Here is a 12,787-nt window from a genome sequence, read left to right on the forward strand (position 1 = left end):
AAACAATCTTGTCACTTTAAAAATCAATTGTGTGACTTCACTTACAGCATGCAAGGTTCTACTAACTAGAGTCCTAAATAGTATTGTAACCAAGAAGGAATACAGAAAAAAAACATTTAACTGATTTACAAAACAATGGGAATAGATCTGGTAAGGTGAAGCATCGTCTTTTTAGGAAAAAGGTTGAGTGATTACGCAAGAACTTTTTAAAAAATCATGTGGAGAATGTTGTGATCACTGAACACTGGCGTACACTGCTCCGCCTCAATGGGCCTTGGCTTGCTATGTTATTTCAGAGGGCTGCAATGTGACAACCACACTGATGAATCTAAACACAAGAGATTCTGCAGATGCTGGAAATCTAGAGTAACACACAAAAATTGCTGGAGGAACTTAGCAGGTTAGGGAGCATTTAAGGAGAGGAATTAACAGTCGATGTTTTGTGCTGGGACTCTTCATCAGGTTAGTATGTCTAAACTTGTATTTGGACCAAAAAGGATAAGACAGCAGACTTTCTTTTCTAAAGGGTATTAGTAAATCAAACTACTTCTGGAAAAATTTCATAGCTTTATGGTCATCATTCCTGCATTTAGTTATTTCGTATTAAAAAAACGATTCTCAATACTTAATCACTCAAATTTAAAACTGTTAACATTGACTACTGAAGCAGTGCCAAAGGATAGTATAATATAGCTCAACATATCTGCTGATGATTCAATGCCACTCTATAATGGAATGGCACAGGCTTGCAGGGATATAGATAAAAGATGGATAAATAAATAGATACTTTATTGATCCCAAAGGAAATTACAGTGTCATAGTAGCATTGCAAGTGCACAGATATATAAATAATAGAAGAGAAGTAAGAAACAATAAAAAAAAGTTACCTCAAACATTCTTACAGGAGGGGGTCATCACTTTGCTGGCTGTAGGTTGACTTGTACAGTCTAAAGGCTTAGGGTAAGAATGATCTCATACAGCACTCTTTGGAGCAGTGCAATTGTCTTAGTCTATTACTAAAAGTGCTCCTCTGTTCAGCAAAACTGGTGTGTTGAAGTGCAAGTTTTCTGAGCAATCAATGACACCTTGCAGCTCTTAACCTATATAAAATGTGTGAAAGCAACAGGCAGCTAGCTGCTCAAGTATATAAAAGTCATAAACAGGAAACTTGTTTTAGGTTCCTATCTTCAGCATGAAGAAACACGATAAGCTCTTCACTTGAAATACGGATATTTAAACCTAGAGGAATGCAAACACTATTCTACATTCAATAGAAGTCAATTGAATTACAGAGTTAAGATTGTGAACCTGTAACAAGTTAAATAATTAAAATAGGCAGTGAGCTAGATTTGTTGTGACACAAAATTGCTAGAGGAACTCCACAAGTCAGGCAGCATCTATGGAAATGAATAAACAATTGACTTTTCGGGCCTAGATCTTTCATCAGCACTGGAAAGGAAGGGGGGAGATGCCAGAATAAGGTGTTGATGGGAGGGGAAGGAGTACAAGTCAGAAGGTGATAGGTGAAGCCAGGTGGATGGGGGAGGGGAGGGGTGAAGTAAAAAGTTGGGAGGTGAAGTGGAAAAGATAAAGGCTGAAAAAGGAGCTAGAGTTGTTCTTCACTTACGTAGACAAATTTGTAGAACCACCAAGACATGAGAGACAGGATTATCCAAGTCTATTTATTTCTCATCTCATTATGCACTTTCAATCTCTCATTTGGTTTCTGTTCCTTTATGTTCCCCCACAGATGCCAAGTCTAACTTATTATCTTTGTACCCATCTGCCACTGATCCAAGCCCAACCCCCTCCTGGATAGCCCTCTGGGTTCTTTCATGTTGTTTCTTAAGAGAGGTCACCAACAGTTGCCAATCTTCTTACAACATTTCCAATTGTTGGGAGCAAATCCTAATTAATTCTCATCTTTCCTTACTGACAGATCAATCACTGGTCTCCTGTCTATCCACAACAGCCATCAATTGAGAAAACTTATGGGCACCTATAACCATATTGTAGGTGGTTACATCAACAGTATGACCTTCATCTGAAAGCGTATATTCCCTTTTAAAGCCAGTCCACCTACAATTTCCCTTCTACCAAGTCTCACTACTGATGTCGTGATCCACTAGCATCAAATTTTCAATTCAGATTTGATCTCAACAATCCAAATACAACCTGATGCCAAGGACTTGAAATATTTCCCGACATAACTATTGCAGTAAAATACTGGTCAGAATTTTATCCCAAGTACACAAAACCTGGTCATTTCATCCAGCTAGCAGGAACTACTTTGGTAAAATCTGCTTGCTGCTGTAATCTACTGAGCAGAGTGGCTCAGCCCAATCCATCCTAGCCCAAGGACTTAAGATCCTCTTCATGCATATCCTAACCCAAATTAAACATATGTAATCAGGACACTAGGCTCTGCACTGATAATTTATGATTACACTCAAGTCAGCTACATTGGCCAAGATACATCCCCAATGACAGACTCCCAAAGCAGACTCTCTGTTCCATGGTTCTTTTCATGGGAAGTTACCACTGGAAATATTATGATACACCAAATAACACTCTACAATATCTAGCACAGGGTTTCTCAAGCGGGGTTCTGTGGAACCCTAGAGTTCTGTGAGAGATTGCTAGGTGTACCGCGAGAGATCGTGATTTTAAAAAAGTGTTTTTTGAACTTCGTGCAACGCTTGATGCTAGCACTCGCAGTGGTGGGCATTGACCATGCAGCCCCATTAGCAATCTTGTTAGAAGTCTCTCAGTATGACAGTGTGCAGTAGGACCATGCTTTTCTTGAATCCATTCTTAGTTTTTAAATACAAGATAGAGGAGGCTGTTGATAATTGGTGAGCACTGTATTACACGGAGGGGAGGATAGGAGGCTGATGAGGAGCATAATGTCCGCTTTCCAAGCATTGAATGGTCTCGTTCAAATTGGGATGTGTCATCAGCCTCTCCCTCCCAAATTACCTCCCCCAGTTTCCCCTGACATGTCGCCGACTGACTTATGACAGCGAAAGAACAGACCACCAGTGTCATAGAAAATTGGAGGGAAATTTTCATTCTCAGGATAGTCCAATGTGGAGTTTTTTTGAAGTGTGAGATGGAAGAGGAGATTCTAGGCCTAGACCTGTGTACAATTCTGATAAGGTTAATGATGAGGAATTATAATCTTCTGAGTCATTTTACCGCACTAATGCAACAATGGACACAAAAAAAATCCATCTTTTTTTAACAAAACTATAAAAGTTTATTTATACAACAAAAATAAAAAGTACAATAAGTATTTACAAGACTGAATAAATTCAAATATGATTATTACTGTCTGTAAAACAGTTAATTGCCTGGGGGGCCCACCATTCCCAGAAATCCCCCACTGTACCCATTGTGACCGCATGCTCCCTCTCCAAGGACATCTTGGCACGAACGTATCCTCGGAAGAGGGGCAGGCAATCGGCCGTAGCAGAACCCTCAATTTTATGTCACCTAGATCCATGAATGGGCAGGTCCAGGAGCAAGCCCACCAGTGGATCCTCCTCGCACTTTTCCCCTTACATACTGGGTGCCTATATATCAGGAGCATAGGGCTGAAGTGCAACCAGATCCTGAGCAACAGCCCCTTCAGGTATTCAAACAGGGTCTGCAACCTCTCACAATCCATATAAGAGTGGTACAGTGACTCCTCCTGGCCACAGAATGGACAGGTGGATGGGGTGTCAGTGAACCTGCTTATAGACTTGTTGTATGGTACTGCCCTATTCAACATCTTCCATCACTGGTCCCCAATGTACAGGGGAAGGACACCTGTATAAGGAGATTTCCACTGGGGACCTCTTCTGCTGCCAGATGGCAAAACAGACTGCCAAGGTAAGTCTGGTTGGCAGACAAAGGAAAGGAAATGAAAGGTGTGCAAGAGCAGCCTATAAGAAATGCTTTGGAGCATCACGGAACGGCACAGTGGGCATCCCCACAAGATGGCTCACATTATGCAGGTCGCTCTCCCACATGGTATCCGAAGGCCTGGGTCCAACGAGCACTTCTGGCCGAGCAGATGGTGGTGCAGCAAGAGCTCCTCCACTTCCCAAGTCCCCTCGACACCCACTCTGATAGGATGGGGTCCCATCCATCTTGCAGCTAGAGCACCATCCCCTGTTGGCGCAGGAGCATCCCGTATGTATGAGCCTAGATTCCATATCCTCAACAGCTCTCAGTAAAAGCGGGGTATTTCCCTTAAAGCAGCATGACCTTCTGCAAGCAGTGTCCCCAGCAGAATGCTTTGCCAGGGTGGTCACCGTACAGGTATCTCAATCACAAACAAGAAAAAAATTTGCTAATGCTAGAAATTCCTCCCAGTTTGACTGATCACCTTGACTTGACCATGTTTTGACTTCAAGTGACAAGATTCTTGGATTTAAAATCTTTGGAAAAATCATGCCACAAAAGGAATCTTGAAACGTTTTCACTGCTGCTTGGGCTTGAGAGTGAGGAAGGCCTCGAGTCCTATTGAAAACCACCTTGAAGAACTATAAACAAATTTGAACAATATTCCTCTTCCCTTTCAACACAAGTGCATGACAGTTGAGGGACCCTTTCTCTGAATCTTCGTCTCAGCCTGAGAACTTGACTTGGAGAGAAGAGAAAGAACTTGGTGAGCTGCATCCTGATCATGCACTCAAGATGTAATTTATTGACCTACCCCTGGACCTCTGTGGAAAAAAAGTGTACCCTGCCATTCACAGGAAAGCAATGAACATTTTGCTGCAGTTTTCAACTTCTTACATGTGTGAACAAGCTTCTTCTTGTTTAACAACCATCAAGAGCAAGGATAGAAATGCTCCCATTTCAGTTGAAGGTGAAATCCATGTGTGCACATCTCAAGTTCGACCCAGAATTGGGAAATTTATGTGTTTAAAAATTGTCTTACACGTTTTTAAAATTTAACTATCTGTTTTTCCTCTAAGAAAGTTTGGGTAAAAATTTATTCTTTACTCAAAAGAGCATCGACAATTTTTTTTTCGATTGCTACAGTAGCATGCAAAAGTTCGGGCACCCCGATCATAATTTCTGTTACTGTGAATAGATAAGCCAGTAAAAGATGACCTGATTTCCAAAAAGGCATGAAGTTACAGTTGACAGATTTCTTTAATATTTTAAGCAAGATTACTTTGGCAAGCATCACAGATAGTAATCGCTTTCTGCAGCCAGCTAAGAATCTTTCAATTCTTGTTTGGGGGATTTTCACACTTTCTTCATTGCAAAAGGCTTCTAGTTCTGTGAGATTCTTGGGCCGTCTTGCATGCACTGCTCTTTTGAGGTCTATCCACAGATTGTCAATGATGGGGGACAGCGAGGGCCATGGCAAAACATTCAGCTTGCGCCTTTTGAGGTAGTCCATTGTGGATTTTAAGGTGCGTTTAGGATCATTATCCTGTTGTAGAAGCCATCTTCTTTTCACCTTCAGCTTTTTTTTTTAAACAGACAGTGTGATGTTTGCTTCCAGAATTTGCTGGTATTTAATGGAATTCATTCTTCTCTCTACCAGTGAAATGTTCCCCATGCCACTGGCTGCAACACAAGCCCAAAGCATGATCAATCCACCCGTGCTTAACAGTTGGAGAGGTGTTCTTCACAAGAAATTCTGCACCTTTTTTCCTCCAAATATACCTTTGCTCATTGCAGCCAAAAAGTTCTATTTTAACTTCATCAGTCCACAGGACTTGCTTCCAAAATGTATCAGGCTTGTTTAGATGTTCCTTTGCGAACTTCTGATATTGAGTTTTGTGGTGAGGACACAGGAGAGGTTTTCTTCTGATGACTCTTCCATGAAGGTCATATTTGTGCAGATGTCGCTGCACAGTAGAACAATGCACCACCTCTCCAGAGTCTGCTAAATCTTCCTGAAGGTCTTTTGCAGTCAAATGGGGGTTTTGATTTGCCTTTCTAGCAATCCTACGAGCAGTTCTCTTGGAAAGTTTTCTTGGTCTTCCAGACCTCAACTTGACCTCCACCATTCCTGTTAACTGCCATTTCTTAATTACGTTACGAACTGAGGAAACTGCTACCTGAAAACTCTTTGCTATCTTCTTATAGGCTTCTCCTGATTTTTGGGCATCATTTATTTTAATTTTCAGAGTGCTAGGCAGCTGCTTGGAGGAGCCCATGGCTGCTGATTGTTGGGAAAAAGTTTGAGGAGTCAGGGTATTTACAAAGCTTTGAAATTTGAATCATGGGGCCTTTCCTAATGATGACTGTGAACAAGCCATAGCCCTAACAAGCTAATTAAGGTCTGAGACCTTGGTAAAAGTTATCTGAGAGCTCAAATCTCTTGTGGTACCCAGACTTTTGCATGGTGCTCCTTTCCTTTTTTCTCCACTCTAAAATTGTACAAAACAAAAATAGCAAATGATTCATCTTTAACTTCAGGACTTTTGGAGATCAGTTCATCTTCCACTCACAGTAACAGAAATTTTGAGCAGGGGTGCCTAAACTTTTGCATGTCACTGTATATCTACTGATCACGCTAATGTACCATGAGCTCCAGATATAAAAACAAGTTGCATACAGGGGTTCCCTGAGACCTGAAAATTATTTCAAGGGTTCCTCCAGTGCAAAAAAGTTGAGAAAGGCTGATCTAGCAGAAACAATCAGCAACAGTAAACAGTATTCAAAACAATGCACATTTTTAAGGTATAATATTTATAACTATTATTCATCTATTATCATTCAAGTTTTTACTAAAAAGGTTCTGAATAGACATTGGAGAGGTTGTTTACTGGCAGGATGCATTTGCTAAACAGAGTCAGGTATCATAGATTGTAACATATTAACCTGTTCACTTGACGTGCAGTAATCTTGTCATCTGTTCCAAATAAGCAAAATTAATGCACATCAAGTGAAAACAAATTTTTGGCTCTGTTGGAGATCCACACATGTGTACGTATGCTGAAATGTGCATTTTCTGTTCAGTGTGTTATTCTTTAACTAAATGGAACTGCTCTTATTTCCAAATGCTTTCATGAACTGTTACATTTAAATTTAATTTTCATTTTAAAACTAGTATTGAAAGAATTTAGAAATTTGCTTTAACTGGTGCACAGTAAGAATCTATTGTATAGAAAAAGACATTTAAAATGGTCAAGTTTAAAAAAAAACCGCACAAATATTGAAACAGGAACCATTTTATCATATACAGCACAAATGATCTATTTTTATCAAGATGAGAGCAGGATCACACTTAATATTAATCTGTACAATGTGTTATCGGTCTAGACTTGACACTTCAATATATTCCATTCACTTTATTAACCCATTGAACTTTGCTCACCTATTTAATTATGAAAAATGGCGAAAAGTTATATGAATGCCAACAGTTTCTGAAAAACTAACATTGAAACATTTAAGTAGTTTTGTTAAAAATATCTTTTCGATGAAGATTATTTCACTATTGCAAATTTACTTAAGGAAACTGCTAAGGCGAAGTAGACCAAGAAACTGGAATCAATTATGGTTTCTTACTATTGTGGATAATGGTAGAAGAAACAAAACGAGATCATAATAGAAAATACTGTGCAAGTTTATCTGATAATTTGTAAATACTGATTTATCACCGTGTTCTGAACAGTGACTCCACCTAGGACTGCACCATCCAAGTAATTTTCAGTCTTCAGCATGCAAAATCTCACCATGCCCAGTCACCAACAAATACATGTAGCTTTTGTCAAGCTTCCCACCGTAAATTGGCTTCTGGCCCCTGATTTGACAGCTGGCCTATTCCTATCAAAGATCCATCATAGCTTGTTGCCTCAAAATAACTCATCTCATTCAGTAGCAAGTCAACAACAAAAATGATGCTTTTCATCAAACAGCCAAACCAGATACTACCCAATTGATACTACCCCATTTACAAACTGTCAGGTAAAAGCACTTTCAATTCTCAATGCTTCTTTATAAAGAATTTGACTCTGCTGTTACAGGACAGTATGGCATGACATCCTTGCTGAGCACAATTCCAAATTAAACAAATACCTTCTACCTGTATATGATCCACATTCCTCCACTCGTTGCAAATTCGCGTGTCTATCTAAAAGCCCCTTTGAAAGACACTTTCATGTTTCTACTCCCACTCTTGGCAATATGTTCCAGGCATCTAGTGTGTTTCCCTGTGTAAGAAAACTTCATCTGTACATCATCCTTAAACCTTTCACATCAAAGCTATGCCCACTATAATCAACATTTATACCCTGGGGAAAAGATTTTGGCTGTCTACCCTATCTATGCCCTCCATAAACTTCTATCAGGTCTCTCCTCAGCCTCCAATAAATAATCCAGAGAAGATCACGCTAGTTTGTCAAACTTAGCCTTATAGCTAAAATTGTCTAATCCAGAATGCATCCTGGTGACCTTCTGAATCCTCTTCAATGGCTCCACATCCCTCCTGTAACAGGGTGACCAGAACTGCACACAATACTCTATAAGTACAGTCAATCAAAAGTTAAACAAAAGTAACAGGACTTCCTGAATATTATACTCCATGCCCATAGGAATGAAGGAAAGCATGCTTTCTTTACCATCCTAACGCCTTGTATGGCCACTTTCACAGAGGTATAGACTTGCATCTGAAGATCCCTCTGTACATCAATGCTCGCTCATTAACAGTATACTTTCCTCTTACATTTAGCCTATCAAGTAAACTTCCAACTAAAATACCACCACATTAATTTCTCAAACTCAATCTTCAAGAGTTCTTCGCTCAATATTGGGCTATCTCTTCCTTAGGTTATTTTAAATCACCTCAGTAACTGCTGTACAGGTTTCCCCCCGCTATTCGAAGGTACAGCATTCCTATGAAATGGTTCGTAAGCCAGAATGTCGTAAAGTGAAGAAGCAATTACCATTTACTTATATGGGAAAAATTTGTGAGCGTTCACAGACCCAAAAAAAAACCTACCAAATCATGACAAATAACAAATAAAACCTAAAATAAGAGTAACATATAGTAAAAGCAGGAATGATCTGATAAATACACAGCCTATATAATGTAGGAATATTTTTCTATAGTTATTGCAGCATTGTCCACCGCAGCGAAAATTTCACGCAAGCGCTGTCGGCAGCACTCGCGGCAAAAACACACAGCACAAGCGCTCCTGACAGAAACACTCTTTTCAGTAACCTTTAAGCTATGAAGCTACCATATAACACATAATAATACACAGCCTATATAAAGTAGAAATAATGTATGCCCAGTGTAGTTTCATTTACTGGAATCGGGAAGACAGTGAGCACACTGACGACGGTGTGTTAGGCTGAGTTGTCGGAGGTTGGGGTGGTGGGAGATAGAGGAGACTGGGGTTGTCATTTCATCATCGTCCGTTTCCATCAGGGCAGGAAGGCAACCTTCTTCAATGTCTGCCTGCCTCAATGTCGAAGGTTGAGTTTCATCGTCTGCTGTGGCTGATGTGGAAGGCTTGAAAAATGACAGTATGCTTGACTACTTAGCCTCGCACATTTTTCTATCATACAGTTCTTTGTAAGCACTCAAACCATCCTGCAAATATGCCCTAAGCCTATGTACCCTTTCAAAATTAAAGTCATACTTTTCTGCAATCATTGCAGCATTTTCAATTGCAGCGAAAATCTCATGCAATTGCTTCCCGTTCAATTCCTGGACGTCTTCACTTTTGGACCATTCGCTACTGCGTTCGGTTTCAATTGTTATCCTTTCCTCTTCATCTGCTCTTCATCTGTCAGTTCTTGGTCATGAGATGCCAAAACCTCTTCAACATCATCTTTGTTAACTTCCCCAAACCCTTAGCCAAGCTCACTATGTCCTTACTTTGTTCACCACCACCAAAACACTTAATTATGTCTAGTTTTACGCTAAGTGTAATACCCTTACTTGCTCTTTTAGGCTTTTCCAATACCTTAGAACTCATCTTGCTAACAGATGCACAAAATAAATCGACATAAAGCACAGATGCTCACAGGCACGTGTTTACGCAATGCTGGCTAGAATGCAGTTCCAGGGGAGGAACTTGGCTGCTCAAGCGCGCGCGCTGCCTTTTTTTGTAACAGCAAAAACACCTTCTGTTAGTAAAAACAGGTAACTAATGTAGGTCTTTCGAAACAGCGAGTTGACGTAAAGCAAACGTTCAAAAAATGGGTGACACCTGTATAGACTTCTGAAAAGATCCATTTCAGTTTTAACATTTATGTACAGCCTATTTCTGGAACATTATCAAACAAGAAAAATTCACAGAAGATACTGAAGAGCAACACAATCTAAATTAGGTTTTATCCTTTGTTCCAGTTATGCGTAATTTTCCCAGCTCATGCTCTTTCTTCATTATAGATTTGCACACTTCCTTTTTGCATCACCTGTCCAGCTTCCTTCCCAAAATATTCCTGCATGCACATTCTTCTACCTTCTAATTACTATCCACTAAGTGATTATCTGATTACATTGACTATAATGAAGAAACATACCCAAATACAAAATATACAATCTGTATTCAAAGAGCTAAAACACATTTCAACATTTTGTTGGACTTTGTCCTACAGCTCTATGGCCTCTGAAGTAAATGCCATGGATAAACAATCTTCACAATTTCATTCAAGATTTTATAAAGTAACATTGTTGAAATCAATACACAATCTATATTTCTCCATTGACAGTTCTTTTACAGCTTGTCTTTCTTTTATGCATCACCCATTATAAATTCATAAATGATTATTTCCACTTTCACAATTTGTATGCCATAATTTGTGTGGCCTTAACCATCCTCTCATTTCCCTCCTAGCTTTATGCAATTAAAGTCTATGAAGCCTTCATAGATTATCTTGGGACAAAAAACTATTCCAATTAGCATCTAATTGTGTTCTGAATAACCAAAATGCAATGTTGTACATATTAACTTCTAACATTTAGTTTTTCTGCATACATTTTAATCTAAGAAATTTTGGCTTTGAATGTGTAACAATAAATAACTAATCCAGGGATTATACACCAATTTAAAACTTTTAAATGCAAGGATTAAAGGAGATTATTATAATACACAGCCTTAGCATTTGTGCAGGACAGTAACTACATTGATAGTATCAACGCTGGTACAAGAAAAAGCATAAGAACAAGAGCAACACACACAAAATGCAGGAGGAACTCAGCAGGCCAGGAAGCATCTATGGAAGGGTTTTGCCCCAAAATATCCATAAAGCAATGATTAGAGCACAAGACATAGGAACAGAATTAGGCCATCTGGCCCATCAAGTATACTCCACCATTCAATCATGGCTGATCCTGTTTTTGAAAATCTCCTCCTCAACCCCAGTTCCCGTCCTTCTCCCTGTCACCTTGTTGCCATGTCCAATCAAGAACCTATCAATCTCTGCCTGAAATACACCCAACAACCTCGACTCCACAGCTGCATCTGGCAACAAATTCACCATACTTTGGCTAAAGAAATTTCTCTGCATCTGTTTTGAAAGGGTGCCCCACTATCCTGAGGATGTGCCCTTTTGTCCTAAACTCTCCCCACCATGGGAAACCTCCTTTCCATATTCACTCTGTCTAGGCCAGGCATGGGCAAACTACGGCCCGGGGGCCATATGCAGCCCGTTAAGCTTTTTAATCTGGCCCGCAGAACTTGATGAAATTATATTAATAAACCTTGTTAACGTTTTTTCCCCGCAATTCTGGCGTTTTCCCAATAGATGACGCACTCTATATACATTGACCTTTGTTGAGGTGCAGCGTATTACTCCACATTTGCGCTTTACTCTTTATTCGGCTCGACCTATTTGTGTGAACAGGCATTCAGCGTCATGAACATCAACAAAGCCAGCCACAGATCCAAGTTAACTGACCAACACCTCAGATCCATCCTGAGAATCGCCACAACAAAACTAAATCCAGACTTTGATGCGCTGGCTAAAAAGGGAGACCACCAACACTGTTCCCACTGAAATTAAAAATAAGTTTCCTTCGTTGTGTTATGTAAAAAATGCATTTGAAAATATTTTTTTCAATAAGCCTTACATGTTACATGTCATTTCTGTTAAGTGATGGACATGAGTAGTGCGCAGGTGCACGTACGTTCTCAAAATAAAAAATGCGCTCCAGATCAAATAACGCACTCCGCATACTGGCGCGCTGTCACTGTTCTGTCCTTGTGCTGGTCGTTGTTGAGTTTTGGCACAGGGGACAATTGAATAAGAAGGAGCAGGACAAGTAGACCTGCATCTCCTACCATTTTTGAAATAAAGACAGTCAGGAGGAGAGTGATGATGATAATATCTTGAAGGATAACAGAATTTTCAGCTTTAAAATAATAACTGTTACTATTTAAAAAAGATGTATTTTATTCATTTAATTTTCAGTGTTTTAAAAGTCATTTCAATAAATAGCCAAATACCATGGGACTTCAAAGACAGATATTTTGTTGTAATGCATTTGTTCATTTTCAATTGAAATTAAAGCACATGTTTTCTACATATCCCATGATATTTTATTTTCTCTTATGAGGTGTACTACCAAAACACTCCATCCATCTGCTCCTGGTCCGGCCCCCCTGTCAAATTTTAGAACCCTTTGTGGCCCACAAGTCAAAAAGTTTGCCCACCCCTGGTCTAGGCCTTTCAACATTCAAATGGTTTCAATGAGATCCCCCCCCCCATCCTTCTGAATTCCAGCAAGTACAGACCCAGAGCCATCAAATGTTCCTCGTATGATAACCCTTTCATTCCTGGAATCATCCTTGTGAATCTCCTCTGGACCCCCTCCAAT

The 12,787-nt window shown here is 39.7% G+C and overlaps 1 protein-coding gene across 7 annotated transcripts in view; it reads right to left on the minus strand.

Moving 5' to 3' along the window:
• Positions 1 to 12,787, minus strand: part of LOC132391113 (inositol polyphosphate-4-phosphatase type I A) — a 238,540-nt gene that overhangs the window by 168,323 nt on the left and 57,430 nt on the right. The window lies entirely within an intron of this gene.

Source organism: Hypanus sabinus, chromosome 3, assembly GCF_030144855.1.
Source record: "Hypanus sabinus isolate sHypSab1 chromosome 3, sHypSab1.hap1, whole genome shotgun sequence".
NCBI classification, from domain to species: domain Eukaryota; kingdom Metazoa; phylum Chordata; class Chondrichthyes; order Myliobatiformes; family Dasyatidae; genus Hypanus; species Hypanus sabinus.